The 26,669-nt window shown below is 44.2% G+C and overlaps 1 protein-coding gene across 5 annotated transcripts in view; it reads right to left on the reverse strand.

The window, feature by feature from the left end:
• Positions 1 to 26,669, reverse strand: part of ASIP (agouti signaling protein) — a 199,155-nt gene that overhangs the window by 133,981 nt on the left and 38,505 nt on the right. Inside the window, exons 3-4 of one of the 5 annotated variants that reach the window (XM_051844897.2) lie at positions 8,449 to 8,569; positions 6,012 to 6,154 (exon numbers count right to left, since the gene is read on the reverse strand). The exons of 3 other annotated variants lie outside the window; for them this stretch is intronic. The gene's annotated coding sequence lies outside the window, so the exon portion shown is untranslated. The remainder of the gene's footprint in view (positions 1 to 6,011; positions 6,155 to 8,448; positions 8,570 to 26,669) is intronic. One more of the 5 variants, XM_051844898.2, reaches the window with a different exon arrangement.

Genomic DNA, 26,669 nt, shown 5'->3' on the forward strand with positions numbered 1-26,669 from the left:
GGTTTCAATAACAAAAGCTGAAAAAATGAGATTGCCTACTACCTGAAATGCCAGGTTCCCCCTAAAAATCTCCTGATCAAATGCTCCCAAAACAAGAACTATCCTATTTATTTCTTTCTCTAACAAATTGACATATCCATACCTTAGAAATACTAAGCAAACAGTCATCATATGCTTATTTACTGTGGATCTAAATAGATAAAGGTTTTCTATGAGGGCATCTCAGCATTTTCCAAGGTCTTCCTGAGGTAGAATTCACAAGCATTAGAAAGAAATTCATTCTACGGGCTGGCACTGTGGTGTAGTGGGCTAAGCTTCCACCTGTGGTGCCGGCATCCCATGTGGGCACCAGTTCTAGTCCCAGCTGCTCCTCTTCCGATCCAGCTCTCTGCTATAGCGTGGGAAAGCAGAAGATGGCCCAAGTGCTTGGATCCCTGCACCCACATGGGAGACCCTGAAGAAGCTCCTGGCTCCTAGCTTCAGATCAGCCCAGCTCCAGCCATTCTGGCCATTTGGAGAGTGAACCAGTGGATGGAAGACCTTTTTCTCTATCTCTCCCTCTCTCTGTCTACCTCTCAAATAAAATCTTTTTTTAATTAATTTTTTTGACAGGCAGAGTGGACAGTGAGAGACAGAGAGACAGAGAGGAAGGTCTTCTTTTGCCGTTGGTTCACCCTCCAATGGCCGCCGCGGCTGGTGCGCTGTGGCCGGCGTGCCGCGCCGATCTGATGGCAGGAGCCCTGGTCTCCCATGGGGTGCAGGGCCCAAGTACCTGGGCCATCCTCCACTGCACTCCCTGGCCACAGCAGAGAGCTGGCCTGGAAGAGGGGCAACCGGGACAGAATACGGCGCCCTGACAGGGACCAGAACCCGCTGTGCCGGTGCCGCAAGGCGGAGGGTTAGCCTAGTGAGCCGTGGCACCGGCCAAATAAATAAAATCTTTTAAAAAATTTAATTCTAATGACTCCTTCTAAAGAATAGACTATGTGAGCCTAGATTTGGATTTTCATGGGAACTTTAAATGCTGGACTTATGTAGTTCCAGTGAGTTCCTATACTCACTGATATATGAGCAGGGATTATTTATTGGCAAGTTGGGGAGGTGTACTACATGCCTGTGACTGGGATAGCCAGCAATGTCTTCATTTCTGTAGAGCAAGACCAAGGCAACTGAAGAAAGGTTGAATCTTAATTCTCACTGCCCTCCTGCTGCCTCCCTGCTCCCTCTACCCCAGTGTATTGCTTCAGTGGCTCTATGCAGGAGACAGCATTTGCGGGAAAATGCCCACATCCCCATGTTCATGCAGAAGCTCTTGGAACAAATGCCTTTGATTTAGAGCCCACACCAACCCATAAATGGGAGAAACATTCCAGGCAGTCCTTTGTGATCAGGAGGTACTTAAGCCTCAGGGCTTAAAGATGAGAGTTTGCCTGTCCCATAAGCCTTTCCCACATCCTTTTCACTCAGAGTAGGTCTGTAATATGTTGGGTCATGGAAGTAAAAGAAACAATTAAACATGGTTTCTCTAACTTTCTTTTACAAGTTTTCTTGGAAGGAAAGGGAAATAAAAAGTCTGATAAAGAGAATGATTCCCCTTCTTGGCAGTTGTTGAAAATAAATGTTTATAAGCTTGTGGTTGTAGGTGGCATTATTTATTTACTTATTTACCTGAGAGTTAGAGAGAGACACAGAAACAGAAATAGACAGAGTAGCCATCTGCTGGTTCACTCCCCAAATGCCTGCAATGGCTGGGGCTGAGCAGAAGCCAGAGCCAGGAGCTGGGCACTCAATCTAGATCTCCTGTGTGAGTGGCGGGACCCAACTTATTGATGCCTCCCAGGGTCTGCATTGCCAGGAAGCTGGAATCAGGAGCTGGAGGTAGGTATTGAACCCAGGCTTTCCAATGTAGATGGCCGCATCTTAACCAGCATGTTGACTACTAAGCCAAATATGTGCCCCCAGAGCCTTTTTAAAAAAGCTTCCCAAAGTTGCAAGTCCCAAGATGCTCAGATCAGAGTAGTACATAAACTCCTAAAGCTCTTTGGCTCTGACCAGTTCCCTCAACTCTATCCACAAGGTTCTGGATTTAGAAGCTTCAACCACGAACTCACTCATGAGATTTAAAAAAGCTAGAGTTACTTTATCCCTTTATGTTGTTTCTCACTACCCTTTAAGGACTACATACTGAACCTAGGGGCTAGTTTTTCTAGTAACTCCAATGGAACATTGTGAGTTACAGTCCATTCTTGTTAGCCACTGCAACAGAATTAAATGTAATTTCCCATAACCTTCAGTTTGAATGTGGTTTGTTCCCACCAAAACTCACATCTGGAAGGGCCTTTAAAAGAGATATTTTAGGTCATGATGGATCCACTCTTGTTGATACAAGATTGGGTTAGTTATCACAGGAGTGGGTTACTGTAAAATGAGTCCAGCACCTCACTCACTCTCTTTCCAAAAGTGCCTGCTTCCCCTTTCAATTTTCAGCCAAGAGGCCATCACCAGAAACTGTGCAGATGCTGCTGCCATCCTCTTAGACTTCCAGAACTGTTAGCTAAAATAAAACTTTTTTTGATAAATTATCCATGCCCAGGTATTCTATGATAGCAACCAAAAATGGATAAGATGGCTTCCCAGAGTTTTATGGGTGCAGCTGGTTTAGGATTGTTTGAAGTTTCAGCAAATTACCAATGTATTATATTTTTATAGATATCATCTCTTTTTTTATTTTTTCATTTTTTGACAGGCAGAGTGGACAGTGAGAGAGAGAGACAGAGAGAGAAAGGTCTTCCTTTGCTGTTGGTTCACCCTCCAACGGCCACCGCGGCCGGCGCACTGCAGCCGGCGCACCGCACTGATCCTATAGCAGGAGCCAGGTACTTCTCCTGGTCTCCCATGGGGTGCAGGGCCCAAGAACTTGGGCCATCCTCCACTGCACTCCCTGGCCACAGCAGAGAGCTGGCCTGGAGGAAGGGCAACCGGGACAGAATCTGGCGACCCGACTGGGACTAGAGGATTAGCCTAGTGAGCCGCGGCGCCGGCCTAGATCTCATCTTCTTAAAAGTTCACAATACTATGATATTTTGGGGAGTGAGAATATGATTACTGCTATCATATGGGTAACAATCATATCATATGGTAACAACCATAAGGACATAAAACAGTTGGTCCAAACTTAGCCTAGCTCTGTTATATCCAGAATCAGAAATAGAACATAGTTTTTCTAATTTCCAGCTCAGTAAATTTTCCCTCATTCCACCCTGACATCAAGTCTTCCTGGAGGTTAGGAGGACTGGCACTGTGGCATAGTGGGTAAAGTTACCACCTGCAGTGCAGTCATCACATATGGATGCCAGTTCGAGTCCCAGCTGCTCTGCTTCCGATCCAGCTCTCTGCTATGGCCTGGGAAAACAGTAGAAGGCCCAAGTCCTTGGGCCCCTCAACCAGCATGGGAGACCTGGAGGAAGCTCCTGGCTCTTGGCTTCGGATCAGCGCAGCTCCAGCCATTGCGGCCAACTGGGGAGTGAACCAGTGGATGAAAGACCTCTCTTTTTCTCTCTCTCTGTAACTCTGCCTTTCAAGTTTAAAAAAAAAAAAAAAAGAAAATCAGGCACAATCTATTGAAAAAAAGTCTTCCAGAAAGTTGTAGTGGTATAGGTAGGTGTGTGTGGCCATCACTGACCTCCTTCCCTGTGCTCACATTTTAATTGAGGGTTTTCTTTTTTCCAGGCAGAATCTTCCTTTGTCACAAAATGCTTGTCGAAATTCAGATGCAGTTCATATGCATTGAGCCCCACCACATACTTTACATACCACTAGCTCAACTCATTCCAAGTATTTCTATGCTGGATATTATTTACCACCTTATTGATAAAGAAACTGAAACTCAGGGGCTGGTGCTGTGGCGCAGTAGGTTAATCCTCCACCCGCGGCACCCGCATCCCATATGGGCGCCAGTTCTAGTCCCAGCTGCTCCTCTTCCACTCCAGCTCTCTGCTATGGCCTGGGAAAGCAGTAGAGGATGGCCAAAGTCCTTGGGACCCTGCACCCACATGGGAGACCAGGAAGAAGCACCTGGCTCCTGCCTTTGGAATGGCGCAGCTCCAGCTGTTGCGGCCAACTGGGGAATGAACCATCGGATGGCAGACCTTTCTCTCTATTTCTCCCTCTCACTGTCTGTAACTCTACCTCTCGAATAAATAAATAAAGTCTTTTTAAAAAAAAAAGAAACTGAAATTCAAAGAAGTAGGCTAACTGGCTCAAAATCACAGTTTATAAGTATCAGTAGAATATCAAACTAGGTGTTTTGATCCTCTTTCTTCTATACCTTAGGTGTCCAAAAATGTTAGCCATAATAGGACTCAAATCTTCTCCCAAAGACTTGAGCAAGTTCATAGGTTTTACTTGCATGAGGCAGGTTCTAGGACTGAGAAACCATGTAATACAGCAGGGATGGATTAATGCTGTGGCACAGTAGGTTAAGCTACTACCTGTGAAACCAGCATCCTAAATGAGCACTGGTTCAAGTCCTGGCTGCTCCACTTCTGACCAGCTTCCTTCTAATGTGCCTGAGAACGTAGCAGAGGATGGTTCAAGTGCTTGGAACTCTGCCACCCACATAGGAGATCTGGATGGGCTTCCTGGCTGCTGACTCCTGGCTTTGGCCTGGCAGTGTGGGGCTGTTTGACCATTTTGGGAATGAATCAGTGAAAGAGATCTCTTTCTCTCACTGTAACTCTGCCTTTCAAATAAAGAAAACATTTTTTTAAAAAAGTACAATAGGGAATGTCCAGTTTCTCCACAAGTGACAAATACCCTTCCCACGGGGTATCCACACAGAAACATGTGAGTGAGTTTAAGTGGCTTGTGCTGCCCCACCTCCCCCTGCCAGGGCTTTGGTCACAGCTACAGCATCTCCAAATCTATTTAAACCAACTTGCAGTAACTGGCAGCAAAGTATCATTCCCTGACAGGCTGAGCCTTGAGCCTCTGCAGACTTGGAAGAGGGAGTCATTAGCTGAAACATTCAGGAACCAGGGGTCCCACAGAGGTACGTAATAAATTCCATCCAGATGCTGGGGTTGTTTGCTATTTCTTCTTCTCTTCTTTTCCCATCACATTCAAAGAGCCAACAAGCTATTTCACCTTACCAAGCAAAAGAGAAAGAATATTACTTCCTCCATTCCTGGGTAGGTCTGCACCAAAGAATCGCGGGGGCCAACAGCACCTGGGTGACACTGGGCGGCGTCTGATGATCAGAGGGCACTTAGTTTGCATGGCAGAATTACCGGATAGGTGGATGGTGCTGCCAGCACTTCAGCAAAATCCAATTAGAGGCCTCCAAGTGCACTCAGTTTTACAGCTTCTGAACTATTTCCATGCTCTGTAGGCAGACCAAATGTTTTGAAATCCTTCAAGAAAACTATGGCTGTGCAAATTGATTCCACAAATGGCCAAACGTGCACCTTGCTCCGTTAGACAAGGAAAGCCAGACCTAGCCGTGAGTGCAAATCTCCTGGCATTGGAGCAGCCTGGATGTGCTTTATGGCTGACAGCGGGGTCATCTGATAACTCACAAAGTCTCCTCCGGCAGCCCAAGCTCTCCTAGGGTTAACTCTTGCTGTGGGGCTAGGATGTGGAAAAACAGATCTTCCCAAGCCGCAGCCGCATTTGAAGCCCCCTTCACCCCACACCTGAGTTCCTGCCGCCTCTCCACAAGAGAAACCTGAGGAAAGACAGCCGGGCAGCTGAGAGGGATTCTTTGAGGCAGTGGCTGCTTCTGACTCCAAGCTGTGGGCATTGAGCTAGGAAGCGGTGCTGAGAGGAGCAGGAATAAATGATACCGAGACATGGAAGTCCAGGGAGGAGAGAATCTTATTTTCTCCCCCTCATAAAGGCACTTTGCAAAGTTCATCTTTGATCTGCATCGGTGAGTCAAAATATTTAGTCCCTACATTGTGTGAGACAAGAGTATCACCTATTTACTAGAAAATTACAAATTTACTACTTACTAAAAAACTAAACAAGCTGAAACAGAAAACATTTTTGCAGTGTTTTTGCTGAATCGCTTGTGAGTATTGGTAGCTCCTCTGAAAGACGTTTGTTTCGATGCTTTTAAATTTTGATTCAAATCCGCAGTGGAAAATGTGTTTTCCTGAAAAAAAGAAAGAAAACAAAACTACCCAACAATACTCTTGTGTGCCTTACATTTTGACCCAGCCCACGGAATGATTGGAAGACTTTACAGACCCACCAGAGGTCCTTGGATTTCATTTGGAGAATCATTGATCTAAAAACAACATCTGGATTTCAGAACCCTTCTTTAGATCGGATTTACCGACATTAACTACAGAGAGCACCTACCGAGGACTTTTGGGACAGGGCTTTATATATAGTGAGAGGCGAGTCCCACCTAGTGGGTGAAGAAGAAATTTCATTCTGTTTGTCATTGTGTTGTCTGGTATAGTATGATAGATATGCTATGTAAGTGTATCTTTGGGCTAAATTTTTTCTTTTGATTCCCCTTCCCTCATTTCTCCTTTCCACTCCTTCCTCATCGTCCTCTTATTTAACTGCTTTGTTTCTTCGATAGTAATATTTTCCCTAAACCAGGGTACCTAGATGATTTTGCCAGAAATTTTGCTAGTTTGGGTTTCAGAATCATAGTTTAGTACTGGAGTACAAATTTTTCTGTATCTTCAAGCATCTAAATTATTTTAAAAGTAGTAGGCCACTGCCCAAGCTTGGTACATAGGTAGTTGAGATGGCATCAGAAAAGAGAAGGCTATAGATCTTCACTATACCAAATGAGCCCTCCAGAGTTATGTGTAAGAAAGAAGATCCCGGGCCGGTGCCGTGGCTCAATAGGCTAATCCTCTGCCTTGCAGCGCCGGCATACCGGGTTCTAGTCCCGGTCAGGGCACCGGATTCTGTCCCGGTTGCCCCTCTTCCAGGCCAGCTCTCTGCTATGGCCAGGGAGTGCAGTGGAGGATGGCCCAAGTGCTTGGGCCCTACACCCGCATGGGAGACCAGGAGAAGCAGCTGGCTCCTGCCTTAGGACCAGCGCAATGCGGCGGCCGTGACGGCCATTGGAGGGTGAACCAACAGCAAAAGGAAGACCTTTCTGTCTGTCTGTCTCTCTCACTGTCCACTCTGCCTGTCAAAAAAAAAAAAAAAATCCCTTAAGGAAGGGCCAGCCATGTCCCACTGAGCAGAAAACATGGACAATCAGAAGCAAAGCCAGGGAGTAATGGAACCATGCCATAGAAACATGTCCTTAGAAATCTCCCAGCCAGAGGTAGAGGTTTAACCATATGGTTCAGATACCTCTGGGATGCTCCCTTCCCATATTGGAATACCTCAGATAAAGTCTTGGCTCTGCTCCTAATTCCAGATTCCTTGCAGGGGTGGGGAACCTTTTTGCAGCCAAGGTTTCATTTAGACATTTATAACATATTTCAAGGGCCATATCCAATTATCAACTTAAAAATTAGCCTTGCTGTACATTTATCGAATTTTGAGTCTTGCCTGCAATCCCCTTGGCTGGGCATAATATGGTCTGCAGATTGGACATTCCCCACCCCTGAATGCATACTTTGGGAGGTAGAAAGTGATGACACAGGTAATTAGGTCCCTACCACCCACCCAGAAGACCTGGATTGAGATTCTGGCTCCTGCCTTTAGTCTGGACCAACCACAGCTGTTCCAGGTATTTGAACAGTCACTAGCAGATGGGAGATCCATGCCTCTTTCTCTTTCTACCTTTAAAATTTTAAAATTTAAAAAGAGGGGCCAGTGCTGTGGCTCAGCGGGTTAACACCTTGGCCTGAAGTGCCGGCATCTCATATGGGCATCGGTTCTAGTCCCAGCTGCTCCTCTTCCAATCCAGCTCTCTGCTGTGGCCTGGGAAAGCAGTAAAAGATGGCCCAAGTGCTTGGGCCCCTGCACCCACTTGGGAGACGTAGAGGAAGCTCCTGATTCCTGGCTTCAGATCGGCACAGCTCTGGCTGTTGCAGCCATCTGGGGAGTGAACCATCAGAAGGAAGACCTCTCTCCCTCTCTGTCTCTCCTCTCTCCATGTAACTCTGACTTTCAAATAAATAAATAAATCTTTAAAAAAATATAAAATAAAATTTAAAAAGAAACAAACCTCTCAGCAGAGCCAGGTCCTAAGAATGAGATGGTTACATGGTCAAACTGCTTTGTGAAAATAAAAAAGGAAGAATCTGATTCATGAAGGTTAGGGGTATGGTTGTGTCTCGTCTCTTTGAGCCACAAGGATCTCTAAGGATCAGGGGCGTCAACACTGATGGCTTCACTTTGGGCACAGCTTACAGCAGGAAAGCTCCAGGCGAAGGTAATTACCAGGATTGGGGCCCCATTATAGCCTTTTGATATGGTCACTCCAGTATCCTGTCAGACAGATGAAGAAAGGAGACAGACCATTACCTCAGAAGAAGTAAATTACAGGTAGAGGGATTTGGTTTCAGCTGCAGTCAGGTTGAAACTCTGAAAAACAGATTTTGTATGTCCAGGAAACCCAATACTGGATTCTGTTGCTTCAGAGCTCCTGTAAATTCAAAGGCATAAAGAAATGTGAAGCCGGGCCGGCGCCGTGGCTCAATAGGCTAATCCTCCACCTTGCGGCGCCGGCACACCGGGTTCTAGTCCCGGTCGGGGCGCCGGATTCTGTCCCGGTCGCCCCTCTTCCAGGCCAGCTCTCTGCTATGGCCAGGGAGTGCAGTGGAGGATGGCCCAGGTGCTTGGGCCCTGCACCCCATGGGAGACCAGGAAAAGCACCTGGCTCCTGGCTCCTGCCAGGATCAGCGCGGTGCGCCGGCTGCAGCGGCGGCCATTGGAGGGTGAACCAACGGCAAAAGGAAGACCTTTCTCTCTGTCTCTCTCTCTCACTGTCCACTCTGCCTGTCAAAAAAAAAAAAAAAAAAAAAAAAAAAAAAAGAAATGTGAAGCCAAAATTGCTTACACCATGAGTGTTCTGTCTTGCAATCACTTGCGCGTGTGGCTAAGCATTCAGGCAAGATGCCTTTGCAGTCTGGCATGGGGAAGCAGAGGAGCCAAGTGTTCAGAGTTGGGTGAAAGAGGGGAGGAAGCAGAGCCCGAACTCTTGTCAAAGAAGGAGAAGAGTTCTTAGAGCACAAACAGAGAACACGGCAACCAAAAGGATCAGATGTCTGGGAGACAGTGAGGGCAGGGCATTATCCTTGACTGAGATAAGAAAGAATTCAATTCAGAGGGAAAGTGCACACAAAGGAATATATTGTGAGTTGAGCGAAAACTGGCTTCAGTTGGACGGGAAGATTTACTCAGATTGGGAAGAAACCAGGAAGAACTGTAATGCTGGAGTCTGTATCCAATTTAAATGGCTGTGTAGTGGTTTTTCTTCTTTGAATATTGATTTATTTGTTTGAAAGGCAGAGTTACAGAGAGAGAGAGAGAGAGAGAGAGAGAGAGAATCTTCTATCCATTGGTTCACCCTCTAAATGGCCTCAAGGGCCAAGGCTGGACCAGGTCAAAGCCAGGCACTTGGAGCTTCTTCTGGGTCTCCCACATGGGTGCAGGGCCCAAGCACTTGGACCATCCTCTGCTGCTTTCCCAGGCACATTAGCAGGGAACTAGATCAGAAGTGGAGCAGCCAGGACTGGAACCAGGGCCCATAAGGGATAGCAGTGCTGCAGACAGTGGCTTAACCCTCCACAGCGCTGGCCCCAGTAATAATTCTCATACTATCATTTCCCTATATATAATGGATCTTAAGATTTTCTTGTCATTTTTAATTTCAGATATTTACCGTATTGATTACTTTGGCTAGTGATGGAACAAAGACATAAGCCTCAGTCATTATTGCTCATTGCCCAACAGATAGATAAAAATCGAAATTTATTCCTTGTCCCTGAATCTCAATTCGGTCTCACATCCTATTGTCTTTATACCCCACCCCCACATTTCTCCCAGGTGGCCACTTGAAAGACCAGTATGGAGGAATTTGCCTCTGCCTGCTGCCCCTACCCTCATTCCCACCTCAGTCCTGCTAAGATATTAAAAAGCCCAGCCTGCTGGGGTCTGAGCCTCCTGCGACATGTTCTGTCAAATGTGCACACCAGTGGGTGGTCACCCACCTCTGCAGATTTATTTTCTCTGAATAAATTCAGTCTAGCTATAAATTCATACCCTGCCTTCTCTGTGCCTCTTTTCCTTACATTTTGGTGCCCTGTGTGAGGGGGCACCAATCTGCACTCTTTTCCTTACAGATAGTAAGTCTAGAAAATGGGTAAATTTATTCCTCTAAGTTTATTTCATTTTCATATGGTTTCAGATATTCTAGTTTATTTATCTTTCTAAGACAAATTTTAGAGTAATCTTGTCATTCTATATAATAAAAAACTTGTGATGTTTTCATGAGAATTGAACTAAAGTATACATTAATTTAAGGAGAAGCAACATCTTCACTATGCTGAGTCTTCTAATCCATGAATACAGTTGTCTTTCGATTTATTTAGATCTTCGAATTCTTTCACCAATGTTTCTACTTTTCAGTACACAAATCTTGAGCATAATTTGCTAGATTTACATTTAAGATGTTCCTTTTTTTCTTGAGCACTTACAAAAGGTATTATAAAAGTATTTTAGAGGCTGGCGCCGTGGCACAGTAGGTTAATCCTCCGCCTGTGGTGCCGGCATCCCATATGGGTGCCGGTTCTAGTCCCAGCTGTTCCTCTTCCAGTCCAGCTCTCTGCTATGGCCTGGGAAAGCAATAGAAGATGGCCCAGGTCCTTGGGCCCCTGCACCCGCGTGGGAGACCGGGAAGAGGAAGCTGGCTCCTGACTTCGGATCGGCACAGCTCCAGCTGTTGAGGCCATTTGAGGAGTGAACCAACGGAAGGAAGACCCTTCTCTCTGTCTCTCCCTCTCGCTGTCTGTAACTCTACTTCTCAAATGAATAAATAAAATCTTTTTTTAAAAAAAGGTATTTTAAATTTTGGTATTCATGGATCTGACCTATACATGAAATACAACTGATTTTTTATATCTTGCAAACTTGGTGAATTCTTAATAGTTCAATAAATGTTTTGTATCAGAACATACTAGTGTTACTTTTTTTTTTTTTTTTTTGACAGGCAGAGTTAGACAGTGAGAGAGAGAGAGATAGAGAGACAGAGAGAAAGGTCTTCCTTTTCCGTTGGTTCACCCCCCAAATGGTTGCCATGGCTAGCACGCTGATCCGAAGCCAGGAGCCAGGTGCTTCCTCCTGGTCTCCCATGCAGGTGCAGGGCCAAGCACTTGGGCCATCCTCCACTGCCTTCCCGGGCCACAGCAGAGAGCTGGACTGGAAGAGGAGCAACCAGGACAGAATCCGGTGCCCCAACCGGGACTAGAACCTGGGGTGCCGGCGCCGCAGGCGGAGGATTAGCCTAGTGAGCAGTGACGCCGCCCTGGTGTTACTTTTTAATGAATGAATGAATAATTAATTTCTCATTATCAATTTCTAATACGGTAAATATTAATAGATAAAATTCATATAAACAAGAGCTCTTTAGAATCTTCAAATTTTGCCAGGTGTAAAGAGGTACTGATTTGTGTTAGGCAGCTAGTCTAGGATCACTGAGCTGCAGGTATCTGCAAATCACCTCCTTCACACCACTTCATGTAATTCTATCATTTTAATTGTCAATCAAAATGCCACCTTTCCCAGGATGTATCTGCTTCATCTGGGACCTGGGGGAATAATGCCATGAAAATATGGGTATTGGAGCTGGCAATATGACATAGTGGGTGAAGCCACCATCTATGGTGCTGGCATCCCATGTGGGTGCCAGTTTGAGTTTCAGCTGTTCCACTTCCAATCCAGCTCCTTGCTGGTGCACCTGGGAAAGCAGTGGAGGATGGCCCAGGTGCTTGGGTCCCTGCACTCGACGCTCCTGGCTCCTGGCTTTGGCCTAGCCCAGCCCTGGCCATTGCAGCCACTTGGGGAGTGAACCAGCGGATGGAAGATATCTTTCTCTCTCTCCTCTCTCTGTAACTCTTTTTTTTTTTTTTTTTTTTTTTTTTGACAGGCAGAGTGGACAGAGAGAGAGAGACAGAGAGAAAGGTCTTCCTTTTGCCGTTGGTTCACCCTCCAATGGCCGCCGCGGCCGGCGCGCTGCGGCCGGCGCACCGCGCTGATCCGATGGCAGGAGCCAGGAGCCAGGTGCTTTTCCTGGTCTCCCATGGGGTGCAGGGCCCAAGCACCTGGGCCATCCTCCACTGCACTCCCTGGCCACAGCAGAGGGCTGGCCTGGAAGAGGGGCAACCGGGACAGAATCCGGCGCCCTGACCGGGACTAGAACCCGGTGTGCCGGCGCCGCTAGGCGGAGGATTAGCCTAGTGAGCCGCGGCGCCGGCCTCTCTGTAACTCTTTCAAGTAAATAAATAAATCTTTTAAAAAGAAAATAGGGATATTGAGCTGAAAGTAGCATTTATGGAGGTACCATAAAACTCCCAGGTGGTTTCATGTATATAGAATAACTCCCTACCTCACAAAAGAAGCCAACAACTGGAGAGAGGTCTCTCTCTTCTGCCACAGAAAGGACTGTAGGATGTGCTAGGGTGCTCTCGCTCTGCATCCTCTCCTCCACCCTTTTTTCCTTGTGGGCAAATTTTCTGGCCTACTGCCCACTCATGACAGGTATTTGTGAGGGCAATGTGTATGTGTGTGCATGTGTGTGTGTGTTCACTTTCTCATCTTTTGAATCAAGTTTACCTTATTTATGTCAGCACTTAAAAGGTTTATCTTTGTGCATGACAAGGACATGGAATAAAAATAAAGGGGCCGGTGCTGTGGTGCAGTGGCCTGAAGCGCCAGCATCCCATAGGGCCACCGGTTCTAGTCCCGGCTGCTCCTTTGGAATAAAAATAAACACCTCTCTCACCCATTATAGTCCAGAGGCCAAAAAGGATAAGAACAGCTGTTCTAAACTATAGTAGGGCAGGAAGCATTTATTATACCTCTTTGTGTCCCCACTGGCATACACATTGTAATTTTTGAATAAATATTGATTATGAATATGTGGGCATAAATGTCAGTAAGTGAATAATCTTAGGGGGTGATGGAGCAAGAACAAAAGTCTTAGATCTGTTTTGACTTCTAGTCTACAGGACTGAGGAACAGATCTCTGTTCCCTTGGAGATGTTCTTACTACTATCTTCTTCAAACACCAGCCTATGTGACTGAAGAAGCAGACTTCAGTCCCTCATCTCATGGAGATATTCTTCTTCTGCTATTCTCTTCAAATATCTTAAACTCAACCTAGCTTCCTACCCTCTGCCCCGACTTTTCCCCTCACTGTTGATCCCCAGAGAAAAATGCCCACACAAGCCAGCTCAACCAACGCCCTCCCCATCATGGCCCTCAGGTGGCCTATACTATATAAACCCAGTCTGTAACTGAATTCTTGCTTTCTGCCATGTGTTTGCCCTGTGTATACACTGGCAGTTAGCCCCTCTCGGGTTTATTTTCCTTTTTGAATAATCTTGCTCTGGCTGTGAATTTGTCTCTTGCTTCCTCTCTGTCCTGCTCCTATTTCCTTATGGGGGAACATTTTGTCGTCGTCATTACATTTTTTTTCCTTTCTATGGTACACATCCCTAGGTTTAATAATCTTGCCTACTTTTTCTACAGCATGTTCATGGGAAACAAGGAATGAGTATAAAAAATTATACTTTATGAAACCTGAGGGTACTCCTGAGCTGTCCTTACAGGGGAGAAGACACTGCTCAGCGAAGTTTAAACCCTGCAAAAGTTGCTGAGAATGCTGATTTGCAAGTACTCTCACTATTGAATTAGAGAGCTTTAGTTATAAGGGAAAATAGCATCATGTAAAATGCTCAAAGTTAAGGAGAAACAGCTGCCTTACAAAGCTGCTTGGCACACACTATTTGATTTTAATTGTGTGGGAGATAACTGGCTCTAATGGGGCTATGAAAGATTTGGAAACAAAAGAACACCAGGGAAAAACATATAATGATTCAAGAACTTCTAAAGCAAGATAATGAGATCAGTTTCAACCTAAATTTTCCCTTAAGGCAATTATCTGTAAACTAGGAAAATATTTCAATTAATGTTTTCTAAACCTGCCTTGGAGCTTTACTCATATTTAAGAAGCTATAAATAAATTGGATTTCTTAAAATGATCTCCAATAAAATTTAATTTTGTTCCTTACTAGATGATTTTTATATTTCCCTGTTCTTTATTCTAAGATTCTGCTCACTTAGATGTGAAAGCTTCTAAAAGTGTTAAGTCTTGTGGCTTGGTGGGTTAACCCACCACCTGCAACACTAGTGTCCCATATAAGTGCCAGTTTGAGTCTCAGCTGTTCCACTTCCAATCCAGCTCCCTGCTAATACCACTAAGGGAGACCCAAATGGAAATCCAGGCTCGTGGTTTCAGACTGGCCGGGACCTGGCCATTGCAGCTATTCAGGAAGTGAACCAGCGGAGAGAGGATCTCTCTCTCTCCATCTCTCCTCTGTAACTTTGCCTTTCAAATAGATAGATAGGTAGGTAGGTAGGTAGGTAGATAAATACTGAATAAAAATGTTAAGCCTTAATCCGTCTAAATTCAACCTTAGATTAATCTTCCTTTAAACTCCCACTTTCCTCAAGTCTTCACTGTCTGTGTCAGTAAAGACTTTTTTCTATAAAAGACAAATTTTCTATAAAGATTTTGTGGGTTGTAAGGTTTGTGTGGTAACTACTCAGTAATTGTACTTACAGGCAAGCAGACACAAAGAAATGTAAACAGGGACAGGCATTTGGCACAGTGGTTAAGTTGCTTCTTGGGATACCCACATCCCATTTGGGAGTGCTTGGTTCCAGGCCTGGCTACTCTGCTTCTGATCCAGCTTCCTGTTTATGCATACCTCAGAAAGCAGCAGGTACTTGGATCCCCACCAATCATGTGGGGAACCCTGATTGAGTTCTGGGCTCTTGGCTTGGGCCTGGCCCAGCCCTGCCCGTTGCAGACATTCGGGGAGTGACTGAGTGAATAGAAGATACTGCTCCATTTGTCTCTTTGCCTTTCAGATTAAAGTGAAAATAAATTTTAAAATGAAAATAAATTTTAAAATTTATATATACATATTATATATATTATATATATATATATACATATATATAATATATATATATAAAGGAGTGGCCCGGTTGTGCTCCTTTACTAACAGAAAAACAACATGGGCCTGATTTGGCTTGCTTACCTGGTATATGTGATCAAATCAAATCATTCTGACATCTCAGCAGCACATTTCTTTCTTTTTTTTTTTTTTAGAACCAAATTTTTTTATATTTATATTTTATTTTATTTAATGAACATAAATTTCCAAAGTACAGCTTATGGATTACAATAGCTTCCCCCCCCCATAACTTCCCTCCCACCCACAACACTCCCCTCTCCCACTCCCTCTCCCCTTCCATTCACATCAAGATTCATTTTCAATTATCTTTATATACAGAAGATCAATTTAGCATATATTAAGTAAAGATTTCAACAGTTTGCACCCACACAGAAACACAAAGTATAAAATACTATTTGAGTACTAGTTATAGCATTAATTAAACACCTAAGAGTAATTGTGTATTAATTACAGAGTTCAACCAATAGTTTTAAGTAGAACATAAAAAATACTAAAAGGGTAAAGTATTAAGTTCTTTTTTTTCTTTTTCTCTTTTTTGTTATATATATATTTTTTATTTAATAAATGTGAATTTACAAAGTGCAACTTTTGTATTGTTGTGGCCCCCCCCCCAACCTCCCTCCCTCCCGTGGCCCTCCCCTCTCCCACTCCCTCTCCCATCCTGCCCTTCATCGAGTTTCATTTTCAGTTACCTTCATATACTGAAGATCAACTTAGTATATATTAAGCAAGGATTTCAACAGGCTTCAGCAGAACATTTCATCATTTGTCTCTGCCTAATCATCTGCTGTTCTCTAACCTTAAATCTAGCTCCAGACCATGTGTCCTCACATTTCCAAATGGTCTGCTCATTCCTGCTTTCAGGATTTGCATATGTGGATTTCTCACAAGGAATTGCTTTTTTCCTTCTTTCTACCTATCCCAAACTTTGGGGCTGGCTCACTTTCTTTATGCAGCCTTCATGGATAACTGTGTTCCATTGCCAGCTTTGGTTTCAATTCCAGCCTCCTGTGAGGCAGCAAGTGAAAGTTCAACCATCTGGGTCCCTGCCACTCACGTGGCAGCTCAGCCTGAGTTCCAATACCTGGAGTAGGCCTGGCTGAGTCCGCACTGTTGTGGATATTTGGGAAACAAATCAGTGGATGAGAGCTCTTGCTGTCTGTCTCTCCCTCTGCTTCTTGAATTAAAAAAAAAAAAATTGCATGTTTAACTTCCTTCTCTATTTTAGAAGGGTCAATTTACTTTTTGAGAAGCTATATAAAGTTAATTAGAGTAGTGGTTTGGATAGGTGGCCAAATTAATTAAAATAGACAAATTACTCCACTGAGGCAAAAACTGCAATATTTTCCAACTCCCATATTACTCCTGGCCCCAGTTGTGTAAAGACATAATAGTACTCATTCTACTATTCCATTTTTCTACAAGATCAAAATATTCCATGATAAAACGCTTTGAAGATTAACTGAAACATCTGTAAAATATTTAGATATTAGGTCTCTGCCATTTGGAGATAACAATTTTTTAAGTGTGACATAGGATCCACAAAAGTAAAATGTTAACAATCTCCTCCCACCCTGCTGTCCCCAACCCCTAGCCCTCAACTCCATTCCCATGAAACATTCTTCCCGTCACATTCTGAGAATTCTAATCATGTTTATTTCATTGCAAGTGACTTTGAAATGGAGAAATTCTTCCTTATAGAGATAGTTTCTAATTATTCTGTTAGACATTTTGCTTTGATTTTAAAATAACATTCTCTGGAAAGATGATCTCTGTCTTCCAAGGATGACTGAATATATTAGCTGTAGATTTATCTACTGTACCAGAGGTTGTTAAATTTCCCTAAAATTTGTCAGTTGACAAATCAGAATGCATCCAATGTACACTTCACAAACTTGGAAACTCTTAGGTTCAAAGCATGGTTTTTGGCTGCTTTAATTACTTTTGCTGCACTTTTAAAGTGTGCAGGACCTACTTCTGAGCACTCCTCACATTTTGTCTTCTGCTTCTACTCTTCTATTCACCACCTTTGCCAGTTTTTCCTCATAGAGGAGAGCCCCATCCCTCACATCTAAGGCAATGATCTAGCTAAAGAGTCTGGCATCTGAGTTTTTAAAAAAGGGAAAAGCGGGGGCCAGCGCCATGGTTAACTTGGTTAATCCTCCGCCTGTGGTGCCGGCATCCCATATGGGCGCTGGGTTCTAGCCCCAATTGCTCTTCTTCCAGTCCAGCTCTCAGCTGTGGCCCGGGAGGGCAGTGGAGTAAGAAACACCTGGCTCCTGGCTTAGGATCAGTGCAGCACCGGCCATTTGGGGAGTGAACCAACTAAAGGAAGACCTTTCTGTCTCTCTCTCTCACTGTCTGTAACTCTACCCGTCAAATAAAAAAAAGGGGGGGGGCATCATGGTGTTATCTTCTCTCCTACTTTTCAACTTAAAGTCTGCAACAGATAAAGTCTTCAGAAGATCAGAATACATTGAGTTGAATATGAATACCTGTGCCCTGTATCACAAACCTTCCTGTTCTGCTCAAGTCCCATGACAACCTACCATTCAGCAGATGACTGTGTCTTCCACTTTAACAGAAGGCCTGGAGTCGGCACTGTGGCAAGGTGGGTAAAGCCATTGCCTGCAGTGCCAGAATCCCATATGAATGCCAGTTCAAGTCCCAGCTGCTCCACTTCCCATCCAGCTCTCTGCTCTGGCCTGGGAAAGGGTGGAAGATGGCCCAAGTGCTTGGGCCCCAGCACCCATGTGGGAAACCTGGAAGAAGCTCCTGGCTTCAGATCAGCGTGGCTCCTGCCATTGTGGCCAATTGGGGAGGGACCCAGCAGATGGAAGACCTCTCTCTCTCTCTCTCTTTGTGTGTATGCGTGTAACTCTGACTTTCAAATAAATAAATCTTTAAAAGAAAGAAAGAAAGAAAGAAAGAAAGAAAGAAAGAAAGAAAGAAAGAAAGAAAGAAAGAAAGAAAGAAAGAAAGAAAGAAAGAGAATCCCTTCGGGTAAACTCCCCTAAGCTCCTACCTTATCCTTAGTGCTCACTGAAAGAGGAGTCCCTCCTGTTCCAGAACCACCCTGCCTCTAGTCTTCTTGATGATGCCTCCTTCCCCATCTTTTCTGTCTTCTGTGCTTATCTTCTTTGTAGACACAGGAAACGTGGGCTGAGCTCTTCAGCCTCATCTTCTCTATCCTCCTTTTCATATTCGATGCTTTCTCCCTTTCCCTTCTCCCTCCCTTAATTCCATTCTATTTCCTCTTATAGCCCACCCTTTCCCACCCCCAGTAGCTTCTCCTCTGCCCATCCCATCCTGACCTCAACCTCTGCATTATATCTCTCACCCATCTGTTCAAAATGCTTTCCATATGTCCCCTTCAACTTCTGGAACACAAAAAACAGTGGCTCCTTCACACTTCTCATTTCTCTTCACATCTCTGCTTCGTGGCACTGCCCGCCTTCCCTTCCCACTCTCCTGCCTTGCTTTCTAGGACATCACTTCCTCCTCCTTCTCTTTGTCTGATGACCTCCTTTCAGACTCTCTGGGAGAGCACCCTCACCTGCCAGCCCCCCAAGTGTCAGTGTTGCCAAAGATTCCATAGCACCTAACCTTGTAAAGATTTTGCAAAGATGTGATGAGATGACACATAGAAAGTACTTTGTACTATGTCTTGCACACAGTAAAGATCCTTCAGTGCGTGGCTGGGTTGATGATGATAATCAGAGGATGACAATAATGACAATAACTTTATTGTTTGCTCCCAGCTCCAAATACTCTCTTCAGGTGAGTACCTTCACTACCCATCCCTAGTGCTTCAATTCCCATATATAAATTGATGATTCTTAAACCTAGATTTCCAGAGTCTGAGACTATTTTTTAATATACATATCTTCCATTGCCTATCATACATTTCCTGACTACTATGAGATAAAACTGGGTACTCTTTTTTTTTTTTTTTTTTTTTTTTTTTTGACAGGTAGGTTTATAGACAGTGAGAGAGAGACAGAGAAAAAGGTCTTCCTCCCGTTGGTTCACTCCCCTTATGGCCGCTACGACCAGCTCTGCACCAATCTGAAGCCAGGAGCCGGGTGCTTCCTCCCAGTCTCCCATGCGGGTGCAGGGACCCAAGCACCTGGCCCATCTTCCACTGCCCTCCCGGGCCACAGCAGAGAGCTGGACTGGAAGAGGAGCAACCAGGACTAGAATCTGGGGTGCCGGCGCCGCAGGTGAAGGATTAGCCAAGTGAGCCACGGTGCCAACCCTAAAACTGGGTACTCGTTTTTTTATTTAATAAATGTGAATTTACAAAGTGCAACTTTTGTATTATTGTGGCTTGCCCCCCAACCCCCCTCCCTTCCCTCTCCCACTCCCTCTCCCATCCCGTCATCAAGTTTCATTTTCAATTATCTTTATATACAGAAGATCAACTTAGTATATACTAAGCAAAGATTTCAACAGCACTCACACAACCGCACAATGTATAGGGTATTGTTCGACTAGTAGTGTTATCTTTAACTCTCAGAGTAAAACACATTAAGGACAGAGATACTATGTGGGGAGCATGTACCCAATGACTCCCATTGTTAATTTAACAATTGGCACTTATTTATGACGTCAGCAATCACCCGAGGCTCTTGCCATGAGCTGTCTAGGCTATGGAAGCCCCTTGAGTTCACCAACTCTGAACTTGTTTAGTCAAGGCCATATCACAGTGGAGGTTACTTCCTCCCTTCAGAGAAAGGCACCTCCCTCCTTGATGGCCCGTTCTTTCCGCTGGGGTCTTGTTCACCAGGATCTTTCATTTAGGTTGTTTTTGCCACCGTGTCTTGACTTTCCATGCCTGTGAGACTCTCATGGGCCTTTTAGCCAGATCCAAATGCCCCAAGGGTTGATTCTGAGGCCACAGTGCTGTTTGGGGCGTTTGCCATTCTATGAGTCTGCTGTGTGTCCTGCTTCCCCCGCAGGATCATTCTCTCCCTTTTAATTCTGTCCTTCATTATTTGCATACACTGGTCTTATTTGTGAAATCTCTTCGACACTTACCCTATCTTTTGGATTGGTTATATACTTATACTTATCACTTTACCAAGTGAGCTGGCATTGGTACATGCCTCCTTGATAAGACTGAGTTGGGGCCGGCGCCGTGGCTCACTAGGCTAATCCTCCGCCTTGCGGCGCCGGCACACCAAGTTCTAGTCCCGGTCAGGGCGCCGGATTCTGTCCCGGTTGCCCCTCTTCCAGGCCAGCTCTCTGCTATGGCCCAAGTCCTTGGGCCCTGCACCCGCATGGGAGACCAGGAGAAGCACCTGGCTCCTGGCTTCGGATCAGTGCTATGCGCCGGCCCGCAGCACGCTGGCCGCGGTGGCCATTGGAGGGTGAACCAACGGCAAAAGGAAGACCTTTCTCTCTGTCTGTCTCTCTCTCACTGTCCACTCTGCCTGTCCAAAAAAAAAAAAAAAAAAAATTGAGTTGGAATCCCCTGGGACATTTCTAGCTCTACCATTGGAGGTAAGTCTGAGTGAGCATGTGCTGACCTGTGTATCTCCTCCCTCTCTTATTCCCATTCTTATATTTAACAGAGATCACTTTTCTGTTAATTTTAAACGCCTAAGAATAATTGTGTATTGATTACAGAGTTCAACCAGTGGTATTAAGTAGAACAAACAGAGCAACAACAACAACAACAAAAATACTAAAAGGAATAAAATAGTAAGTAGTTCCTCAACAGTCTAGATAAGGGCTGATCATGTCATTGTCTCTCGTAGTGTCCATTTCACTTCAATGGGTTTCCTTTTAGATGCTCATTTAGTTGCCATCGATCAGGGAGAACATATATTTGTTCCTTTCAGACTGGCTTATTTCACTCAGCATGATATTTCCAGATTCCTCCATTTTGTTGCAAATGACCGGATTTCATTGTTTTTTACTGCTGTATAGTGTTCCATAGAGTACATATCCCATAATTTCTTTATCCAAAGCTGGGTACTCTTAAAGAACCCTGGGAATGCCTGTTAAAATGCTTACTGTGATATAATTCTGGGTTAACTTGCTGGACTCTCCCACTAACAGAGGGTCTCCTCTTTTTTCCTTAATTCCAGTTTATGTGTGTAGCATAATCCTATGAGAAGCAGAGCAGATAAGGCAGCACTTTGATAATGACTACTGAAAACTACAGTGAGTCTTCATTAGGCCCTGTGCTTCCCTGGCCCCACTTCAGAATCATTGCTTCACTGGGAGCTCTCTAAGGGCAGCAATGGTTTTACTCATGTCTGTATCTGTAGCCCTGGCATGGTGACTGGTATAGAGCTGATACCTAGTGAATGCTTCTGAATTAATGAATGATTGAAATTAGAACTAGCTTATATAAATTCCCAAACTCTCTCATGTGCAGAAAAATAAAGCTGGACATGGTTATTTTTTAAAATATTTTTTATTTATTTCTTTGAGAGGTAGAGTTAGACAGAGGGAGAAACTCAAAGAAAGGTCTTCCATCCACTGGTTCACTCCCCAAATGGCCATAACGGCCAGAGCTGAGCTGACCTGGAGTTAGGAACTTCTTCCAAGTCTCCCACATGGGTGCAGGGGCCCAAGCACTTGAGCCATCTTCCACTGTTTTCCCAGGCCACAAACAGCAGAGAACTGGATCAGAAGAGGAGCAACTAGGACACGAACCAGCACTGTGGGTGCCATAGGTGGAGGCTTAGCCTACTACGCCATAGCGCTGGTCCAATTTTTTGAAAGTTAACAAAATAGTACTTAACTGTGAGTGCTAATCCAGCTTGTTTAAATAGGAGATGTGAACCAGCAGATGGAGGGTCTCTCTCTCTCTTTCTCTCTCTCTCTCTCTCTGCCTCTTCTTTCTCTGTGTAATCTGACTTTCAAACAAATAAATCAATCTTTTTTTTTTTTTTAAAAAAAAGACATCATTGGAAAAAAATATATCACAAAGAGAGAGAGAGAGAGCGAGAGAGAGAGATCTTCCATCTGCTGGTTCACTCTCCAAATGGCAGCAAATGTCAGGGCTGGGCCAGGCTAAAACCAGGAGCCAGGAGCTTCATTCAGCATCCCACATGGGTGCAGGGGCCCAAAGTATTTGGGCCATCTTTGGCTGCTTTCCCAGGCCATTAGCAGGGAGCTGGATTGGAAGTGGAGCAGCCAAGAATCAAATCCACACCCATATGGGATGTTGGAGTCCCAGGTAGTGGCTTAACCCACTACTCTACAATGCTGGCCCCCAAAACATTAACTTTGTTACTTTATAAAGCAGTGATATTATCTTCTGGAAATTATCAAGCATGCCTATCTTTTCTCCAGAAATGGGACATGGTGGATGCTAGTTCATGAAAGAAATTGTCAATTATTTAAGGCATCCAGAATATAGCCATTCTCTGGTATACAAATATAGGTGAGTATTGTTGGTGTGAAAAAATACTTTTTTAATAGCCTTATTTCTGAAAGTAATCATTAATTGATACTTTTCATTAACCCAATAAGCTACATATTAAATCAGGCCAAAGAGAAATGTATTAAGAACAATGGTAACTCCTTGTAACAAGAAGAAACTTTTCTGGTTTCTGAAAATAAAGATAATTTCCCTTCAATCTGGATGGATGGATGGATGGATGGATGCCTGACAACAAGTTTCACATGCTGTTGGGTTGTTATTAAGTATAACAAATATATAATAAAATACATATAAATATAACAAAATATAATAAAAAATTTACTTATTTGAGAAGTGGAGATAGAGACAGACATGTTCCTTTTACTGGAAAAATGCTATGTCATGTAATAGGCACTATAGAGAAGTAGTCCCTGCCTTGTAGGGCCCATGGAGATTGTGGGGTCACAAGGAAGAGAAGGGTATTCTCCATCTGAGGCGACAGGTAGGGTAACTCTTTCCATAAATAGTTCATGTGGGTAGACACAGGGGACAGATATGCAGGGGAAGGATATTGAAGTTGGAAAAAAAGAAAAGGGTCAGAAATACCATTCTAAGAGGGCTTTGTTATGCTAAGGATTTGGCATCAGTGGCAGTGAAAAATTCTCTGATAGTGAGGAAGAGAAATGACTGCTAGGGAATTGAGTTAGAGGTAGGAAGAGCTTTAGGGGTTAAGAGGCTGGCTAAGGAATGAAGACGTTCTAACCCAAGGCAGCGGAGATGAAGATTTTCTCTTCATTACTAGCTTTAACCATGTGATTTTGCTGTTCTTTGGTGTTAATTTTCCTCATGCTTCCCGTGTTTAGGGTTTGCTGAAATTCTTGGATCTATGGGCTCATCATTTTCATCAAACTTGAAAATTCTGGGTTATTACGTCTTCCAATACTTTTTCTGTATTCTCCCCTGCCCTCTGGGCATTCTAATTACGCATACATTAGGCCACCTGAAGCTTTCTCACAGCTCACTGACATTCTTTTTTTTTTTTTTTTTTTTTTAAGATTTATTTATTTATTTGAAAGGCAGAGTTACAGAAGCAGAGACAGAGAAAGGTCTTCCATCTGCTGGTTTATTCCCTAAATGGCCACAATGGCCAGAGCTGGGTCAAACCAAAGCCAGGAACCTGGAGCTTCTTGCAGGTCTCCCACATAGGTACCATCCTCTACTGCTTTTCCCAGGCCATTGCAGAGAGCTGGACTGGAAATGGAGCAGCTGGGACTCAAACTGGTGCCCATGGAATGCCAGCATTGCAGGCAATGGCCTTATCCACTATACCACAGCGCCAGCCACTGACATTTTTTTTTTATATATAGCTAGGTCTTTTTTCTCCATATGTTTCACTGTGGATTGTTTATACTGCTATGTCTTCAAGTTCTTCAGTCTTACTTGGAAATATTCAAGTTGTTGTTAATCTCATTCAGCATATTTCTCATATACAATATTGTATTTTTCATCTCTAGAAATTAGATTTAGGTCTTTCAAATATTCTACTTTATTTTTTTAAAGATTTATTTATTTATTTGAAAGGTAGAGCTACAGAAAGAGAAGAGACACAGAGAGAGAGAGATCTTCCATCCACTGGTTCACCATCCAAATGGCCACAACGACCAGTGCTGGGCCAGGCTGAAGCCAGGAGGTAGAAGCTTCTTCTGGGTCTCCCATGTGGCTGCAGGTGCCCAAGCACCTGGACCATCTTCTGCTGCACATTAGCAGAGAGCTGGATCAGAAGTGGAGCAGCCAGGACTAACTGGCACCCATATGGGATGCTGGCACTGCAGGCCGAAGCTTAACCGGCTATGCCGCTGCACCATAGCACTGGCCCCCAAAAGTTCTCTATTTTCATGTCTCTACTTAACATTCCAAATTTTCATGTCTCAACATTGCAAATTTTCTTCAGGATCCTTGAATATATGGAACAGTTTCAACAACTGTTTAAATGTTTTTGTTGGGGCCTATGTTGTAGCGCAGCAAGTTAATGCCTTTGTCTACTCATTCTTCTCTGTAATTCTTGATCTGTTTATATTGATAGAATTTTCTCTTTATAATAGGTCATATTTCCTGCTTCTTCATGTGCCTTATGACATTTATTAAAGGTCAGACATTATGAATTTTATCTTGTTTGGGCTGCTAATGTTAGGATTTGACTCCTCTGCTCTTTTCTGGTACTTTCCTCAGAACAGTTCTTATCACTGCTCTGCTGAAAACTCAAAGGAGACTATCTGCAGATCTCTGGAGCTCTCTCTCTCTCGCTCTCTCTCTCTCTAACTACCCTGTGAATTTAAGATGCTCTGAACTCCTTGGACCCCTTCTTCACAGTTTAGCTCCCTAAACTGATACCTCCACCTGGATTTTGCCTCCAACAGCAAGACTAAGAGCGAAAACAAACGATGGTAATAAAATTAACCTGACTTGATAATTACAAAGGCAGAAGTGGAGGATGTTAACATTAGCAAACAGAGTGAATCATGGTGTCATTCTCTAAGATGGGGAATTCATTAAGAAAAACAGACTAGGGCTGGGCAGGGCTAGGGAGATGAGGAGCTTGGTTTAGGAAAGTTAAGCCATGCGGACAAAGCCAGCTGCTCAATAAGCAGCTGTGTACATTCTTCTGGAATAATGATTTAGAGGCAGAGATTTCAGAGCATGTATGTGGGGTGGGAAGTCATTCGTTAAGTTACCCAGGGAACACATACTGAAAAAGAAAGGAGGGTGGAAAGGAGAAGTTGAACACTCCAACATTTAAAGTCTTGCAGAGGAGGGAAAGCTAGCAAAGGAACTGAAGGAGGTAGAGAGAAGGAGGAGTACCAAGACAGACTACTGTTATTAAAGCCATGAAGTAAGTGGAATTTCAAGAAAGAGTAGTCTACAGAGTCCAATGATCCAGAAAGGGCAAGCATGAAAAGAAATCTGTCTACTGATGTAGGCAACACAGAGGACACTATTGATCTTAGAGAATGTTTTACCACTATGACTTCCATTTACTTTTTTGTTCATTCATTCATTCATTCATTCAATAGTCGCTTAAATATCAGTGTCTGGGGATGTAAAAATGAATGAGAGCCTCTGCCCTGAGGAAACTGCCTATCTAATAAGCAATTATTATGTAATATAGTTGAAACATATTAAAATAAAGGAGAGTATGAAGGATGAGTGGCAGCACACAGAGAATGTCAGAGAAGCTTCCCTGAAGGAAAATAAGGAGTTGAGGTCTAGGAGGATGAAGAGGGGCTCAACGATGCAGGAGAGGCACTGGTGGATAGGAAACTGTGGTAGAAACCCAGCAAGTGAGTATGCTTAACCCTCTGTTAAGCTGTCAGAATTGAATCTGGCTAGGATTCATCCTAGATCTTTAGGAAATAGAAGCATGCTCCTAAATGATTGAAAAGAAAAATCAAACCTTAAAGACAAGTCACAGGGGCCAGTGCTGTGGCATAGTAGGTTGAGCCTCCACCTGCAGTGCTGGGGTCCCATATGGGTGCTGGTTCGAGTCCTGGCTGCTCCGCTTCTGATCCAGCTCCCTGCTGATAGCCTGGAAAAGCAGTAGAAGATGGCCCAGGGGCTGGGGCCCCTGCACCCACATGGGAAACCCAGAAGAAATTCCTGGCTCCTGACTTTGGATAGGCCCAGCTCCGGCTACTGCAACCAATTGGGGAGTGAACCAATGGATGGAAGACCTCTCTGTCTCCCTCTCTCTGTCTCTACCTCTGCCTCTCAAATAAGTAAATAAATCTTTCATTAAAAAAAAAAGTCATAATCAACAATGAAAAGCGTTAAAATTCCATTCATAAAGTGATGCCTAGGGTTGGCAGTGGATTATTTATTTATTTATTTATTGAAGATTTACTGGGGCCGGCGTTGTAGCACAGCAGGTTAACGCCCTGGCCTGAAGCTCCGGCATCCCTTATGGGCATCAGTCCAAGATTCGGCTGCTCCACTTCTGATCCAGCTCTCTGCTATGGCCTGGGAAAGCAGCAGAAGATGGCCCAAGCGCTTGGGCCCCTGCACCCACGTGGGAGACTCGGAAGAAGCTCCTGGCTCCTGGCTTT

This window comes from Oryctolagus cuniculus, chromosome 11 (assembly GCF_964237555.1).
Source record: "Oryctolagus cuniculus chromosome 11, mOryCun1.1, whole genome shotgun sequence".
Lineage (NCBI taxonomy): Eukaryota > Metazoa > Chordata > Mammalia > Lagomorpha > Leporidae > Oryctolagus > Oryctolagus cuniculus.